The sequence below is a fragment of the Nelumbo nucifera genome, chromosome 6 (genome assembly GCF_055504915.1).
Source record: "Nelumbo nucifera cultivar China Antique chromosome 6, China Antique-T2T, whole genome shotgun sequence".
Classification (NCBI taxonomy): Eukaryota; Viridiplantae; Streptophyta; class Magnoliopsida; order Proteales; family Nelumbonaceae; genus Nelumbo; species Nelumbo nucifera.
Genome location: NC_142654.1, coordinates 37,552,707 through 37,568,456, shown reverse-complemented (window position 1 = coordinate 37,568,456; position 15,750 = coordinate 37,552,707). Strand labels below are relative to the sequence as shown.

The following is a 15,750-nucleotide window of genomic DNA, read 5'->3' as shown; positions in this document are numbered from 1 at the left end:
CAACTCAGGCTGCTGGTGATGGCTGCGGACGGAGGGGTTCTGCTTAGAGTCTACAGCTAGGATCTCGAACCGGTTCTCCAGAAGTGGGGCTTCGAACTTCGATTGCTGAGGCGACGTAGACCTGGCGAGCTGGGGTCCTCCCGACCTGACTGCCCACGGCGAGATCGGAGTGGCTGGTCTTTCCTTTCTACCACGAGAGGAGGCTTGGCTCTTAGGGAGGTTCTGGGAAGCCTCTTCTTTGCGAGAAGGGCGTTCATCCTGGCGGTGAGACCTGGCTTGCCGTGAGGCTGGGTGCCAAGGAGGGAGCTGGGGCAGAGGCTAAGGCAGCTGAGGTAACTGCTGCTAATAGTGATACTGAGAGACGTGATGCAACACTTGCTGCTGGTAGACTTGGTGTTGCTGCAACTGCTGCACTTGGGCTTGCATGGCCCGCATGCACTGCATCAAATCATCTAGTTGGTTCTGGCTAGTCGCCAGAGGGACAACAATTGGTTCAGCAAAGGTTGTCGCAACAGAGGGGGGAAGGGGAACACTCATAGGCGCCACTGCTCGTGGCACGTTCAGGCTAGGGACTCCGTCCACCGAAAGAGGAATGGTGAACTGCCCAATGTAGACCACGGGGACCTGGAGTTGTTCCCTGGCGATGTCCATCTCCATGTTGCGTCCGACATTGCTTCAAGAAGCCATGAGTGTTGAGTTTTTAGGAAAGAAGGAACTATGAAAGCTAAGAGGAAGGCTTTTAAAAGCATTTCCCACAGACGGCGCCAAATGATGGTGCGCAATACGGTCACTCCTAGCTGGCACTTGTGTGGCTCTTGTAAGGTACCTGAGATGGAGAAGATGAGGGATTCCCGGGGGCTTGCCCGGCAAGAACACTCTGACGCTTAAGTTAGAGCTCTGTGAAAGATGCAAAGAGAGGAAGAAAGCTAAGAGTGCAGATAGCGCGAGTATTAGAAAGTTACCTTTGTCCTTTGGGATTGGGCTACTTATAACAGAACTCTGTCAAATCAGGCCCACCTGCCTCTGAAAGGGCAGGTATAACCGCCACTGTCGTCCTGCTGCAGCCGTTACAGCCAGGGCTGAGGTGGCACGTGCGGGGCCATCGTTGCAGGGTACATACCTGTCAGGTGTAAGACACCTTCTAAAGGTGGCGGGCACAACACTGTCTGACGAGAGACGTGGTTGCAGTCTCCAGGTTTTTAGGTACGGTGGTCGGGCAGGAGGCCTTCCTGTGATGTGCCGAACTGCTCTTCTCCGAGCTACCCTATACTGAGCTACCCTGCAAGCGGCGAGCTGCCTGTGGCAAGCTACACCGAGCTGTCTGGCCCGAGGTGTCTCTACCTCGGGGTATCTAGAGGCGGATCAGGGTGTTCCTATTTGGGAGTGGCCTAAAATCCACTAGGAGGAGCTCGAGCATTAGCAAAGGTCAGGGGGCCCCGAGCTCGGAGGTAGCTCGGAGCGCCTCAGCCTTGGGAAAGAGGTGCAAGCCAAGCAGCTCTCGGCGAGTAACCTAACCGGCCGAATCGTCAGACTAAACTCGGTGAGCCCTTCCCACCGAGTTGCGGTTGCGCTTGCTGTGCTGTCACGCTGAGTCATCGCTTGAGCAAGATCATACCCACGTGTACCCGTGCTGTGAGGTCGGGCCAAATCACCTTCCATCAGTATTTATTTAAAATAAAGGAAAATTAAAATGCAAATAAGATTTTAAATATATTTTGGTATATGTATATATAATATAAATAATATTATATGTTTAATATAATATATACACATATATATGTTTAATATATTATATACAAATATATTTAACATATATAATTGGGGTTGGGGCGGGGTGTGGACTTCACTCCTCATCCCCGTCCTGGTCCCCAATCGGGTGTTCCTATTAATCCCATCCCCACCCTGTCCCCGCTAATGTTGTCTCCATCCCCATCCTTGCTTGGTCGGGGAGGTTGAATACTCAACAGAGACGGGAAAAATTGTCATCCCTTCCCTCGGGTTGTGTACCCCATAGAGCAATAAGTTTTAAGTCCAATAAATCCTAATATCTATTTCTGTGCATCGTACAGGGGCCGGGCCGCTAGTATGCTCTTAATTGAATGTCATTGCAGAGATTTTTTGTGAGAATCATTCATAAAACCCAAGGAGGGCAGTTTAGGCTTTATATACTCAAAACATATCCCTATTGATGAAACTTGGTTGGCGTTTTGAAAGAGGTCACCAACCTTAGGCCTTCATGTTGCGTGCCAAATACCTCACAAGAGGGTCCTTTCTATGGACATTGAAACCAAAACCTTCTTCAACTTGGAATAGTATGTTATCTATTCAGACATAGGTTAAAGGAGTTGAGTTGGCAGATAGGGAACGGGTGGCAAGTTTTTTTTTTAAACCAACATGTGGCAAGTTTTTTTTTTTTTTAAACCAACATGTGGCAAGTTATGCCTTAATAATCTATCATCAAATTAATGATTTCAAAGTGGCCGACTTGATTAATTTCGACAAGTCTTGGAACCATACAAGGTTTAATAATGAGGTGGATACACAATGCATCCATTCAATGCATCCGTCTTCCATTGCATCAAGATGCTTCTGATGAAATTATTTGGACAAAAAAGCAGATCAGGTGTGTTCTCTTGTTCTTGAATTTATAAGATGTTAGGGCATGATTGGGGTTCCTCGTCCAACAGCTATTTGGTAATGGCAGCTGGTTTAATGTGCAAATAGTTTTGGCATGCTAAACACCATTCACCACGCATTCACATGCTTTTATGGAGAGTTTTAACAAATACTCTTCTTGTCCTTGCCAACCTCTCTAGATGTTCGGTAGTACTTGTTGTCATTCGCATTGGCGCTCATTCAGACTATCCTTTATCTATATGGATAGTTGAATGGTTCACTAAAGATGGTACTGACCTTTAGATGCATAGTTAGAGGATGGAAAGGCTTTTTAAATTGCAACTACTTGTTGCTAGAATTGTTCATTTTGTGTAGCCATTATCTCTCTTATACAAACTCCCATGCATGCATCTGTCCATATTAAGATAATATTTGTTTTTTGTTCTTACCTTCCAAGGTGAATAACCTGTTTATCCATCAATTATAAAAATAAAATAAACAAAATACCTATTCATCCATTGCTTCTTTGCCTTTGTGATTTGGGGATATCTTCTTAAGAGTTATGATGTAGGTAAATCCCAAGGACGTAATCCATTTATTATGATTTGTGATGTTGGTTTAATGTCCTTTCTTCCTCTTGGGAAAGGGAGTGAGCAATTTGTAGAAGTCTGCTTCTTGCCACTCTTTGGAGTATTTTGGCAAAAGAAATTTCAGCTTCTTCCAAGCTGATAGCATTCTCGATGACTATTTAACAAAATCATCATTTTTTTATTGGAAACGATAATTTCATTAATACAAAATTAAGTAAAACCATCAACTTCTAAACAGTAATCTTTATTACAAAACTATCCACAACATGGGAAGTAGTGGGGAATGATTCAAGGGATTATGATCTAACAATGGATATGGTACTGAAAGAACAGAATGATGGAACAAGATTCATGTAGACAACCCCATATAGTTGGGACAAGATTGATGTAGACTATTTGGGACATTGTTTACATGGAGAGAAGACTATATATTCTTTTTTTTAGCCCCAAAATTTACTCCCGGTGGAGGAGTTTTCTAAAAACTAAACTCTTCTTTGTAATTGTGCTTATGTATAACTTTTTAATTCTTGATCTCATCATAAGCATTCATTTCGTGTTTGAGTTTCTTGGTTCAAATGATTGTCTCAAGCATACCAAACACTATCTTACAAAGATAAAACACATTTCAATGATCTAACCATTATCAGTTAAATTAGGAAGTTTCTATTGCACTGGTCATCTTTGGAGAATCAGTCATATAAAATGGATAGGAATTGGCTTAATCTTCCAAGGTATAGGTTTTGGTATATATATTTGGTTTGGTAATATATTTTTTGGGATTTAATGCATTGTGTAGGGATGATCCAACATATATTAAAGGAGAGCAGAAATTTATTGAATTTGTTGCTATTAATGGATTTCGTGATGGTAGGATATTGTGGCCATGCCAAAAATGTGTCAAAGCTTCATTAGAAGATAAAGATGAATACTTGGCCCATTTATTTTGGAATGGGATAATGCCAAGTTATACTAATTGGACTGATCATGGGGAAAAGAAGAGGAATTATATTAGCAATAATGCACCAAATATGGATGTTGATATGCACGAAATGTTGTGGGATGCATTTGGAATATCAGACTAAGTGTATGAACAAGTGAATGAAGAAACTGAGGGACCAGATGCATATGCAATGGTAGGTTTTAATACAACAGTTGAAGAATATTACAAATTGTTAGGTGATGTTGAACAAGATTTGTACCCGAGTTGTAAAAAAATCGCAAAATTTTCATCTATAGTGAGGTTATTTCAGATTAAGTGTCTTTGGAGGTGGTTTGACAAATCATTTACCATGTTACTTGAACTATTGAAAGAGGCTCTATCAGAAGGTGAGGTGTTGCTGAGTTCATACTATGAAACAAAGAAGACCATAAGGCAATTAGGTTTTGACTATACTAACATTCATGCATGCCCCAATGATTGCATGTTATATTGGAAGGGGGGATGAACACAAAAATACTTGTAAGGTTTGTGGTTACTTTTGATGAGACGATTCTTCCAACATAAATAATGGCAATGAGGCATCTTCATCTAAACGTAAGGGCAAGATTCTAGCAAAGGTTTTACGCTACTTTCCTTTGTGACTAAGGTTACAAAGGTTATTTATTTCATCCAAAACATTTTCATCAATGAGATGGCATGAAGAGGGACGTAAGAAAGATGAGACATTAAGGCATCCTACTGATTCTCTAGCTTAAAAAACTTTTGACGAAAAACACCTATCACTTGCATTAGATACATGTAATGTGAGACTTGGGTTAGCAAGTGATGGCTTTTGCCCATTTGGATCAATGTCTACGTCTTATAGCATTTGGCCTATTGTGCTAGTCATTTATAATCTACCCCCTTGGATGTGTATGAAGCAACCATATATGATGTTGTCCTTATTGATTCTTGGACTACATGCACCAAGTAATGATATTGACATATACTCACAGCCATTGGTGGAAGATCTTATTGATTTATGGGAAAATGGTGTACTGACACATGATGCATTAAAGAAAGAGTTATTTCCATTGTGTGTAGTTATCCTTTGGACAATCAACGATTTCCCTGCTTATGCTAATTTGTCAGGGTGGTCTACTAATGGTAAATTGGCATGCCCTATGTGTAAGAGGGATACTTGTTCACTAAAGTTGAAAAGTTGGCACAAGTTTTGTTATATGGGTCATCATACATTCTTAGATAAAAGTCATAGGTTTCGACATGATAAATCATTATTTGATGGTAATGAAGAGTGGAGATTAACACCTATAAGATTAACAGGGAAGCAAATGATAGATGATGTGCAAGGATTAGAGTACACACTTGGTAAGGGAAATGAATCCAGTGGTGGAAGAAAGAGAAAACGTGGGAACAAGTCTAAATATGATAATTATAATGATGATAAGCATAAATGGAAGAAAAGCATTTTTTTTAATTTGCCTTATTGAAAAGATCTCCTGTTGCGACACAATTTGGACGTGATACACATAGAGAAGAATATATGTAATAGTTTATTGAGGACACTATTGAAAACTGAAGGGAAGACAAAAGACAACTTAAAAACTCGTCAAGACTTACAACATATGGGCATAAGAGAAGAACTTCATCCTAAGTTTGGTTCTTGATCTGATAGAACCTATCTACTTGCAACATCCTACACATTGAATAAGAAAGAAAAAACCATTTTTTGTCAAGTGCTTGAAGATATAATACACGACCGATACAGTCCGATACACTGTATGTATCGATCGATACAATCCTGATATAGTCCAATACACTATATGATACAACTCGAAATTCAAATTCGAATTTAATGATCTTAATTCAAATTTATTTTCCCTCCTCTCTTAATATTAGTAACTTTTCAAATTCAAATTTAATGACTCTTAATTAATTATCACATTTAATAATACGCTATCAAAGACGAATTGAATAGTGCATTTAAGTCAATGTTTAAATTCGAATTTGAATTTGACATGCCACGAACTTGCCTATTAAAAATCACAAATAGAAGACAGAAGGATTTGAACCTTAGTCATTTGTTTGTAATAACTACAAGTCCACCACTATGCCATACCATAAGTGTCTATCATATAAATTTGTATTTTAATTCTTAATTAAATTCGCTTGTTAGTAGATGACTACCAATAAAAGCTAAAATTCATCATTAAAATATATAATAAATAATCAATGTTTAGAGAACCAGGCTGGACATCAACCCAAAAAAGGGAGTTCATAGGTTAGAGGTTCAACCGATGTTAAATTGTGATGACATAATATATTATAATATATATATATATATATATTATACGTATATACAATATTATAAATTCTATATTGGATTCTAATATATTTAAATTATATAATTGTATTCTTTTATAATATATATATATATATATATTTTTTTATTTTAATTTCATTTTTTTAGAAGGCACCTATATCGAAAAGTTATCCAAAATAAAAACAAAGGTCATCGCAATAGGACATCTCAATAAAATGTTATGGCCTTTAGAAGTTTGCATTAATGTGCTAAAACAACTTAAAAAATCAGTTGTTTTTTTAAAACCATGACTGATTTTCTAGTTTTCAAGTTTGACTAATCGGGTCGGCAATTTTGGCAATTTTTTAACCCAATCTAGTCATCGTCCAACTAGTCCAATAGGCCAATCAGTCATATTTTCTAAAAAATGCTAAATATTAATACAAATTATATTGATTCTTTAAATATTATGGTATGTATGCATACACACACATTTTAATTATTTCATCATTTTTCAATAGTTTTCAATTATGTTTCAATATTTCACACTTTGTATAAATCACTAAAATATGGATTTTTATGTTTAAATAGCTTATTTATAGTGATATAAAACTCATATTTATTGTAATTAACATAGATTTTTAGGATTTATATGAGTTTCTTAGTGTATCCATGCGTATTTTAATTTTTCGTCCGTATCCATGCGTATCTTAAGTATATATCGATACATCTCTTAAAATTGTCTCTTTGATACACATTACATTTCCGATACTTTAAACTTTTCCCATAGCCATATAAAGGGTGTTACCAAAGAATGTGAATTTTATTTTGGTTGAACTATGCAAGTTCTTTAAGGACTTGTATTCAACAATTGTGAAGGGTTATGACTTTGTTAGCCTAAAATCCAATATTGTAATAGTACTTTGTCAATTAGAAATTATTTTTCCACCTCCATTTTTTGACATAATGGTACATTTGCCCATCCATCTAATAGAAGAGGCTAGGCTAACCGGACCAATTCAGTATTGTTGGATGTATCCAATAGAGGGCTATGCTAATTATATTCAATTTTGAACATTATCTATTTTATTGATCTATTGATTAAATCATTTTTATTCATTCATTTTTCATGGATAGGTATTTTCGTACATTGAAGTCATATGTACAAAATAAAGGTAGGCCAAAAGGATGTATAGCCGAGGGGTACATAGTGGATGAGTGCATGACCTTTCTTCTAGATACCTTCAAGGTGTTGAAATTAGGCTAAATAGGCCAATAAGAAATAAAGAGGATGGGCTTCGTGAATTGATGAACAATTTAAAATCTTCTCAGGCATATGCCATGGCATAGGAAGTCGCCCTCATGTTCAACTAGATAAGGAAACACTAATGAAAGAACACTTTTATGTGCTAGGCAATTATGATGGTGTTGGCCCATATATTAAGTAAGTTAACTAGGTTGTATGCTTGAGATTTCTGATTGAATAATGCTCAATTATAACCACAACTCATGCTTACAATTCTATACAATTGTAGGAAACAGCTTGAAAAATTCGTGGAGAGAACCCTAGATCACGACCACATTATTGTGCAAAGAATCCACGATAAGGAATTTCTTAACTAGTTTATGAACCATGTTAGTAATGTATACTTTGAATTTCCTTTTGGGAAATATTTGATATTAATCCACTATCATGTTTCTGATAAGATATCTTTTAAATTTTATACACATAATGACATTGCGTATTGAGGGAAAGAAACAATTTTTGAACAGTTTGAAATGGTTGGCTAAGTGGCCCATGCATAACTGCAAAGAGATATAAAGGAGTTAACATAAATGACTTTAGGTTTCATACAAAGGTACAAGCTACAACCAATAAAGCTAATCGCTCCAAGTAGAGATTAAAGCACATTGCTGGTGCAAAGAGTTATGCAAGGATTTGGGAAGAATTGGTAATCGTGTTATTTGATTTAATAAGTTTATTGTTATATTTATATCTTTTGTGTGTTAAGAGTGACAATGTATATAATTTTTTTGATAACAACGAAAGCAAAGGAATAAAGAAATATCACGCGTAGAGGTATTTTTTTCAACTCATAGGAAAAAAGATGGTGTACCTGTTGATCCACAATCTACTGATATAATGGTAATCATATTTTAAACATTGAATCTTATAATTTAATGACATGTTAAATCATTATTAATATTAATGGATGGTCTTCTAATGCTTTCAATTTTTGTATTCTATTTAAAGAACAAATGCAAAATTATATATCACAAGATCCAAAAGATCAAGGAGAGGATAATGGACTGAATGACATATATGCTTGTGTCATGGGCCTAAAGCATCATGGACGAGTGCGTGGACTAAGGTTGGGTCCAACCGCAACTAGGTTCAATGGTCCCTGATGACAGGAATGAAGAACAAACAAGAATTACACAAGAAGGGCAAAAGGCAGCTGAAGAGCGTGCAAATAAATTGATTAAGGAAAATAGGGAATTACGAGCTCAACTGAATGAAATGGAGGCTAGATTGGCTAATAGACAGGTAATAGTTTGTTTATATATATATAGTCTAAATGTTATTATGGACTAATTTGATATTTGTGTTCATTATTTATAAATAAGGGCTCCCAAGGCGAATCATCTCAGTTTCCAAACCACTCTTCACCTCATGCTTTTCAAAGCCCCTTTTACCACCAATTTAGTGCCAACCATAACAATGATTTATAGAATTTAACTGTAAGTGTTATTTTTTATCTCATACATTAATTTTAAAAATAATACAAAGACATTTGGTAACCATTGAATTGCCTTTGTAGGAAAGTACAAAATGTTATTTGTTGACTAGTCATCAAGGGATGTTTGCATCTGTAGTAGAAGCAACTATAGGAGTGGTATCTGACTTGGTCCAGGATGGGTTAAGGTTGTGATCGACATTCCTATCCTCAATGATGCACTTCTAGTACGTCCACATGGACGTTACAAAACAATTGAAAGTGTTGTTGGTGTACCCATTACTTGGTTTTATGGATTTGTAAGAATCTTTTACTATTCGTATCCTTTGAATAAAATATTTCAATATTAATTTTAATATCTATCATTCTTCTATTGCAGATTGAAACAATTTTTTAAGTGGATTTGCATTAGGAGCATGAGATGTCATTGGATCACTTGTTTTCTTTTGAATTACCCCGTCTTGCAAGAGAACAATTGGATTTTTTATTCAATAATTTATTTAAGATGCTTATAATAAATAACTTTTTTTGTGTTAAATGATTTGTTCAAGTTTTCTATCTTTTCTTTTGATAGGTAAAGTGCCTATTGCCTTTGAATACCATATATTCTAATGATTATGAGAAAAAAAGGTTTGATATGACCATTAGTGTATAATCATGTAAAAAGGTTAACAAAGAAGGATGAGATCATTAACCAAAATTGGTCCTTGTTATCTTGGGTCTTGGAGGGTACTGGATACATTGACCAGTTTACATAGGTACATAGGTACCATGTTGCTGTAAAGACGCGCTACTAGAAGAGATTTGATCAATCAAAACCCTGTGAATTTTGGTCAATACCACCTGATTGTTTACCACTTTTGTGATATTGGTTGATTGGTAAATGTCTAGTATTTTACTGTTTGATTTTTGTACTGATATGGCTTTTGTGTTACTATTTTGATTGAAGATGCATTTTAGTTGACTTTTGTTTTCTATTTGATTCTAGATAGATGGTTTAACCATTATTACAAAGGATGACTGGAAATTCTTTTTGTGAAGAGTGGAACTATGCTAAGGAGAAAGGTATATATGCCAAAATTGAGTACCCTAACTGTGTGGCAAACAAATTAACTGGGTCTTACAAAGATGTACTAGTTTTAGATGAAAATCTGAGCATGTCTCATGATGAAGCAAATGATGAATCTGAATCCAGCCTTCCTATTATTAAGACTATTCCAGAGGTAATGTTGAAAGTCTACAATATTGAATTGCTTTAAAACAAGTACAAATAGAAAACTTCCCACCTAGCCACACTCTTTTGTCATCTCTGATAGGGTCAATATAAGTATTAAAAAGCTTTTGCAACAAACAAGGAAAATGTCAATACCTTGACATGAGAAGATGTACAAAGAAAGGGCCATGTAAACAAAAGATGGTCTAAACAATTAAAATGGCAATATATGTGCACTATACAAAATATCCCTTCCCAACCAGATCTAGGTAAACTATCTGCCAAGTGCCAACTAGAGGTGTTAATTGGATTGGATTTGGTTCACCCTGATCCAGTTCAATGTGAGTCCATTTACAAATGGACTGGACCCAATCCAGTCCAAATCTAATACAAACCAAATCCAATCCAATTCACTAAAATGTAAATGGACTGGATTGGATCCAATCCAAACCGAATGAAATATCAAAAATTATATATAAAAAAACATAACATATAAAAATTACAAAAATATATGAAAATGAAGAAATCTGAAAAATTACAAAAATATACCCTGACATTGAAAAAACACTTTTGTAAAAGTGCTTTCATAAAAGTACTTTGATAAAAGTGCTTTTGTAAAAGTACTTTAATGAAAGTACTTTCGTTACTTACATAGAAGTGCTTTTATAAAAGTATTTTCGTATAAGTGCTTTTATAAATGTACTTTTGTATAAGTGCTTTTGTAAAAATACTTTCATAAAACTACTTTTATAAAAGTACTTTTGTATAAGTGCTTTTATAAAAGTACTTTCGTAAATGTTCTTTCATAAAAGTGCTTTTGTAAAAGTGCTTTTATAAATATACTTTCATAAAAGTGCTTTCGTAAAAATGCTTTTATAAAAGTACTTCCATAAAAGTGCTTTCATAAAAGTACTTTTATAAAAGTACTTCCATGAAGGTTCTTTCATAAAAGTACTTCTATAAAAGTTCTTCTATAAAAGTGTTTTCATGTAGAAGTACTTTTGCAAAAGAGCTTTTATTAAAGTGTTTTCATAAAAGTACTTTTATAAAACTACTTCTATAAAAGTGCTTTCATAAAAGCACTTTTGTAAAAGTGCTTTCGTAAAAGTATTTTTGTAAAAGTGATTTTATAAAAGTACTTTTATAAAAGTACTTTTCATAAAATTACTTTTATAAAAGTACTTTTCATAAAATTACTTTTATAAAAGTGCTTTCATAAAAGTGATTTTATGCTGGGTTCAGTTTTGATTGATTTCAAATTGGATAAGGGTTTGGCCTCATGATTGGGTTATTGGAAATTTGGTTTAGGTCCAATTTGGACCAATAACAATATGGACAAATTTATTTTGGATTAACCAAATCCAATAATTATACAGACCGTCCAAATCCTATTTGATAAGGTTTGGATCGAATTGGATCCAACCCAAAAGCCGATTGACACCCCTAGTGCCAATTGATTCAGCTCTCTTGGAACCCATCTGAAGCTATGTGTATAGGTGATGTTGTGGATTTTAAGTAGGTGAGATATCTTCCAAGGGGAGGATTCCCTATACTTAACCCAATTTATAGCATTCTTGGAATCTCCTAAAATCATCTGGTCAGTAATCTGCTGCTGATTAGCAATCCGGACTGCTTATGGTCCTTTGTATGAAACTTTAATCTTGAGTGTCCTTGGTTTCTATACCAAAGCCTTATTTGGTATAGAAGGTATTTTGTTGGAAATTACTTCTAGTAGTTGGGTTGTCTAGTTGAATTGAAAATTGTAACTTGTATAATTTTGAAGTTATTCTTAGAAGTTTCTTTAAGAGTTTCAGGTATTTGGCACATTAGGAAAGATCCATTAAAAAGAAAGTTATAGAAGGAAAAAACAGAAAACAAACTACATAGAAGAAAATTTGATCACTTCATAGTTTGGATGAAGATATTAAAATTGGCTGAATGTTGGCTCTGGGCTTCTAGCTTCCGAAGAATTGTATGCATATCAAAAGGGTGCCTTGTTAAGAAATTTGTCTTTGACCATCTCATTGTGTGGATGCAGCTTTATTAAAAGCTGCATTACTTTCCTCTCATCAAGAATCTTTAAACTTTAAATGCAGCAACTTGGATTTTTTCTTCCCATATTGACTTGATATTCAGACCACGAAACTATTAATTCAGGATAGAATTCTTTTTTCCTTTCATCTTGGGAATGCATGGTTATTTCATATGCAATTTGAAAGATTCTAGATAATGTTATATTGCTGACAAAGTTATCCAGATAACTACAAATCTCCAATATCCAATAAACAAGTTTCACATTATTAAATCCAATGGTCACAGTTTTTTTTTTTTTTCACTTGATCTTCATTCAATTTTTCCTCTGCAGTGAATCCAGCTTCACAAAAATCATTTCTCCCTTCATGGCAGGAAAAATATTTTGGACAACATAAAAGGGTTAATTCAAAAAATTCCAATAGGAAAAGATATTTAAAGAGGGGATCCAAATGGAAAGGATATATAAAGAGGGCTGTTAATGGACTTCAAAAGTTTAGAAATCCAGTTATCAAGAAAAAAAAAAAGACTTCAAAAGTCCAATACCCAATTTGGCACTGAATCCTACTATCCTGAATCGGATGATAGAATTTCCATCTGATCCGATTAAAAGTTATTTTATGTATATACTCGTGCATCTATATGGATATTATTTACAATTATATAAAGTTATAATTGAATAAGTTTAATATTTTATATTTATATACATTTATTATACATGTGTAAGCTAAAAGCATTTTTTTGAACCAGACCCCAGAATGATTTCTCTATATTGCTTGGCAATCTTACAATTTTGTTTCACTTCCTTTTTGAACCCAGACTTTGTGCGGTTGTGCCCTTTGACATTTGATGTCTTTATGTTAAAATCCAAGAAGTTTGGTCTATTATTTTATATGGTATGGAAAGTTTATAGTTTATCCTTATTAAGACCTTATTAACTTGGTAATATCTCCAGGTTGTCAAGGAGAATCAGACACTTCATAAAGGTTCCCGGGTAATTGATGGGGAATCAGCTACTTTAGTTGACATGAATATATTTTCTGGTGATGTCCTGTGGGTGACGGATTCAGAAGTCCATGAGAATCATGATATTGCTGGTAAGTTAATTTGAATGTCAAATCAACATTTGAGAAGGTCATGGTGTTTGTTTTTTTCTTTTTTTTTTTCCAAGTGTGTAACTAATTGATTATTAATGTCATATTAGAATGTCAAATTGAATGTCAAGCAAATTAACATTTATTTATTTATTTATCATTTTATGATTGCTGATAAACGAGGTAAACTAAATCAGGATTGAAATATTTAGCTAATTTTCCAAGTTAATAGAACAACCAAGAGGTAGATTTGTAATCATCCTAAAAATGTGCAAAGGATAGGTGTCATGTCAAGTGAAAATATCATGTTGGTTTTCTCTTTGCAGTATTTTGCAGACCGAGGTATTTTCTGTGCTGGTCGTGTAACTGAGGAGGAGGATCTGCAACGTGTTGCTGCAGCAGCTGGTGGAAGTGTACAGACTTCTATTAACAACATATCATTGATGAGGTTTCTGTCTTGTCGTTCTTTGACTTTGGCATTATTTTCTTAATCCCCAAGCTATGTTTTCAGTAACGACATGAATATATGAAAGTGAAATGTATCACTTTTGAACTTCAAATTGAATAGTTTTTTATACTAGGTTTGCTACTTTCATTTCATTCCAACTGAAATGTGGGAATTAATTGTAAAGGTTCTGGGGTCCTACAAGTTCTTTGAGGAAAGGCAAGTTGGGAATGAACGATTTAATTTATTCAGTGGATGTTCATCTGGTCAGACAACGACTATTGGTCTGGAGCCTGAATCTCCCCTCAGTGAAAAGGCATCAAATAAGGCCGACTAGAAACTGCTGCAGCAATAACACACAAAGTAGAGATGGCAAATGATACTTCAAGAACAGTGATATCACCAATTCAACAAGCCAAACCATCAGAAAAAGGTTCTTCATTGCTACAGCTCTAACAGTCTCTTCTTCTCTCACCAAATCCCAAAGCTCAGGAAAATATGTTATTTTACCTAAGTCCTACTGTTACTGACTTGAGTTTTACTTGTATAGATAAAAGGACACAAATCCCAACAACCTTGAGAGAAAGCCAGACTTGTCCAGTAAATCAGCTACGGTTGATTTATGATAAAAAACTGACATCAAAACAAGTTCAAAGTCATAACTATTCCATAACTCATTCTTCACAATAATGCCTTATACTCCATCACACAGTCCGAGAAAAGGCAAGGGAGGAAGAAAGTTCAGCCTAGTGAAGAGTAGCAGAGATCTCATAACCCCAGAAAAGCTAGAATCCTTATGAAATTATAGTTTTTTTTTTTCCAAATGCTATTATTTAACGAGTTGTCTCAAGCTTTAGAGGTATACCAAAAGAAAGCTTGTTTTTGCAATCATCCCCTAGCTTCCCAGTTTTTCTCATACCCATTTGCACCCCCTTCCCCTGTAAACTACTTCTGGTTATATGCTACTCTTAAAGACTTTGTGATTTACTTATTCTTTTCATATATGCTAAGTTAAGAGTACTCTTGGTGACCATGTTTAATGTCAACTTCAAAAGTTTTTGAGAAGAGTTGTGGATGCATATTTCCAAGTGATGGTTCGAAAATAAAGTGATGGAGGCCCATCCCAAGGCCCATCTCACTCCTAGGGGCGGCAGCTCCTAGGATAAGGTCAAGAGTCCAAGATAAGTCAAGAAAGGATAATTCAAGATCCATCAAGACTTAATCCAAGACTCCAAGACTTATCAAGAATCCCAGATTATCAAGACTCTTCCAAGATTAGCAAGAACTCAAGACTCCAATCAAGATCCAACAAAGACTCCAAGAAGCATCAAGAAATCCAAGACTCCCAGATTCATACATAAGGAGAGCTAGGGAGATCGGACGGTGGAAGATCAAGCCCAAGAATTCCAAGAGGGTTCGACCTTATCAAGACAGCCCAAGAGGATCAAGATCAAGATTAAGATTCATGTTCTTTCCTAGTTCTTTTAGAATTTCCAAATGTATTATAAATACTGCTATTTTCCCAAAGTTATTCATGAATTCATACTTGAGATTTTCAAAACTTCTTCAAGTTCTCTTCTTCCTATTTTCGCCACCTTTTCTCTCTCCTAGAGAAATCGGTGTTTTCGCTAGGTGCTAGCGAACGCCCGGTGCTTGCATAGCCAGATCCGGTTCTCATTGCTTCCACGCTGCGTCAGGTAGTATCAGAGTAGGGAATTCACCCAGTCATGTCCAACCCAGACGGTAGCAGTCGCAACCCACCCCGTGACGGAGATCAGGGG

General features: G+C 35.5%; 1 protein-coding gene across 5 annotated transcripts in view; it reads left to right on the top strand.

Moving 5' to 3' along the window:
- Nucleotides 1-15,463, top strand: part of SHOC1 (shortage in chiasmata 1) — a 55,353-nt gene extending 39,890 nt beyond the window's left edge. The window contains exons 10-13 of one of the 5 annotated variants that reach the window (XR_016077374.1): nt 8,703-8,996; nt 13,386-13,527; nt 13,851-13,972; nt 14,157-15,457. The gene's annotated coding sequence lies outside the window, so the exon portion shown is untranslated. Of the gene's footprint in view, nt 1-4,002; nt 4,722-8,702; nt 8,997-9,076; nt 9,462-13,385; nt 13,528-13,850 lie in introns of those variants that run through there. The other 4 variants (XR_016077373.1, XR_016077375.1, XR_016077376.1 and 1 more) reach the window with 4 other exon arrangements.
- The last annotated feature ends 287 nt before the right edge of the window (nt 15,464-15,750 follow it).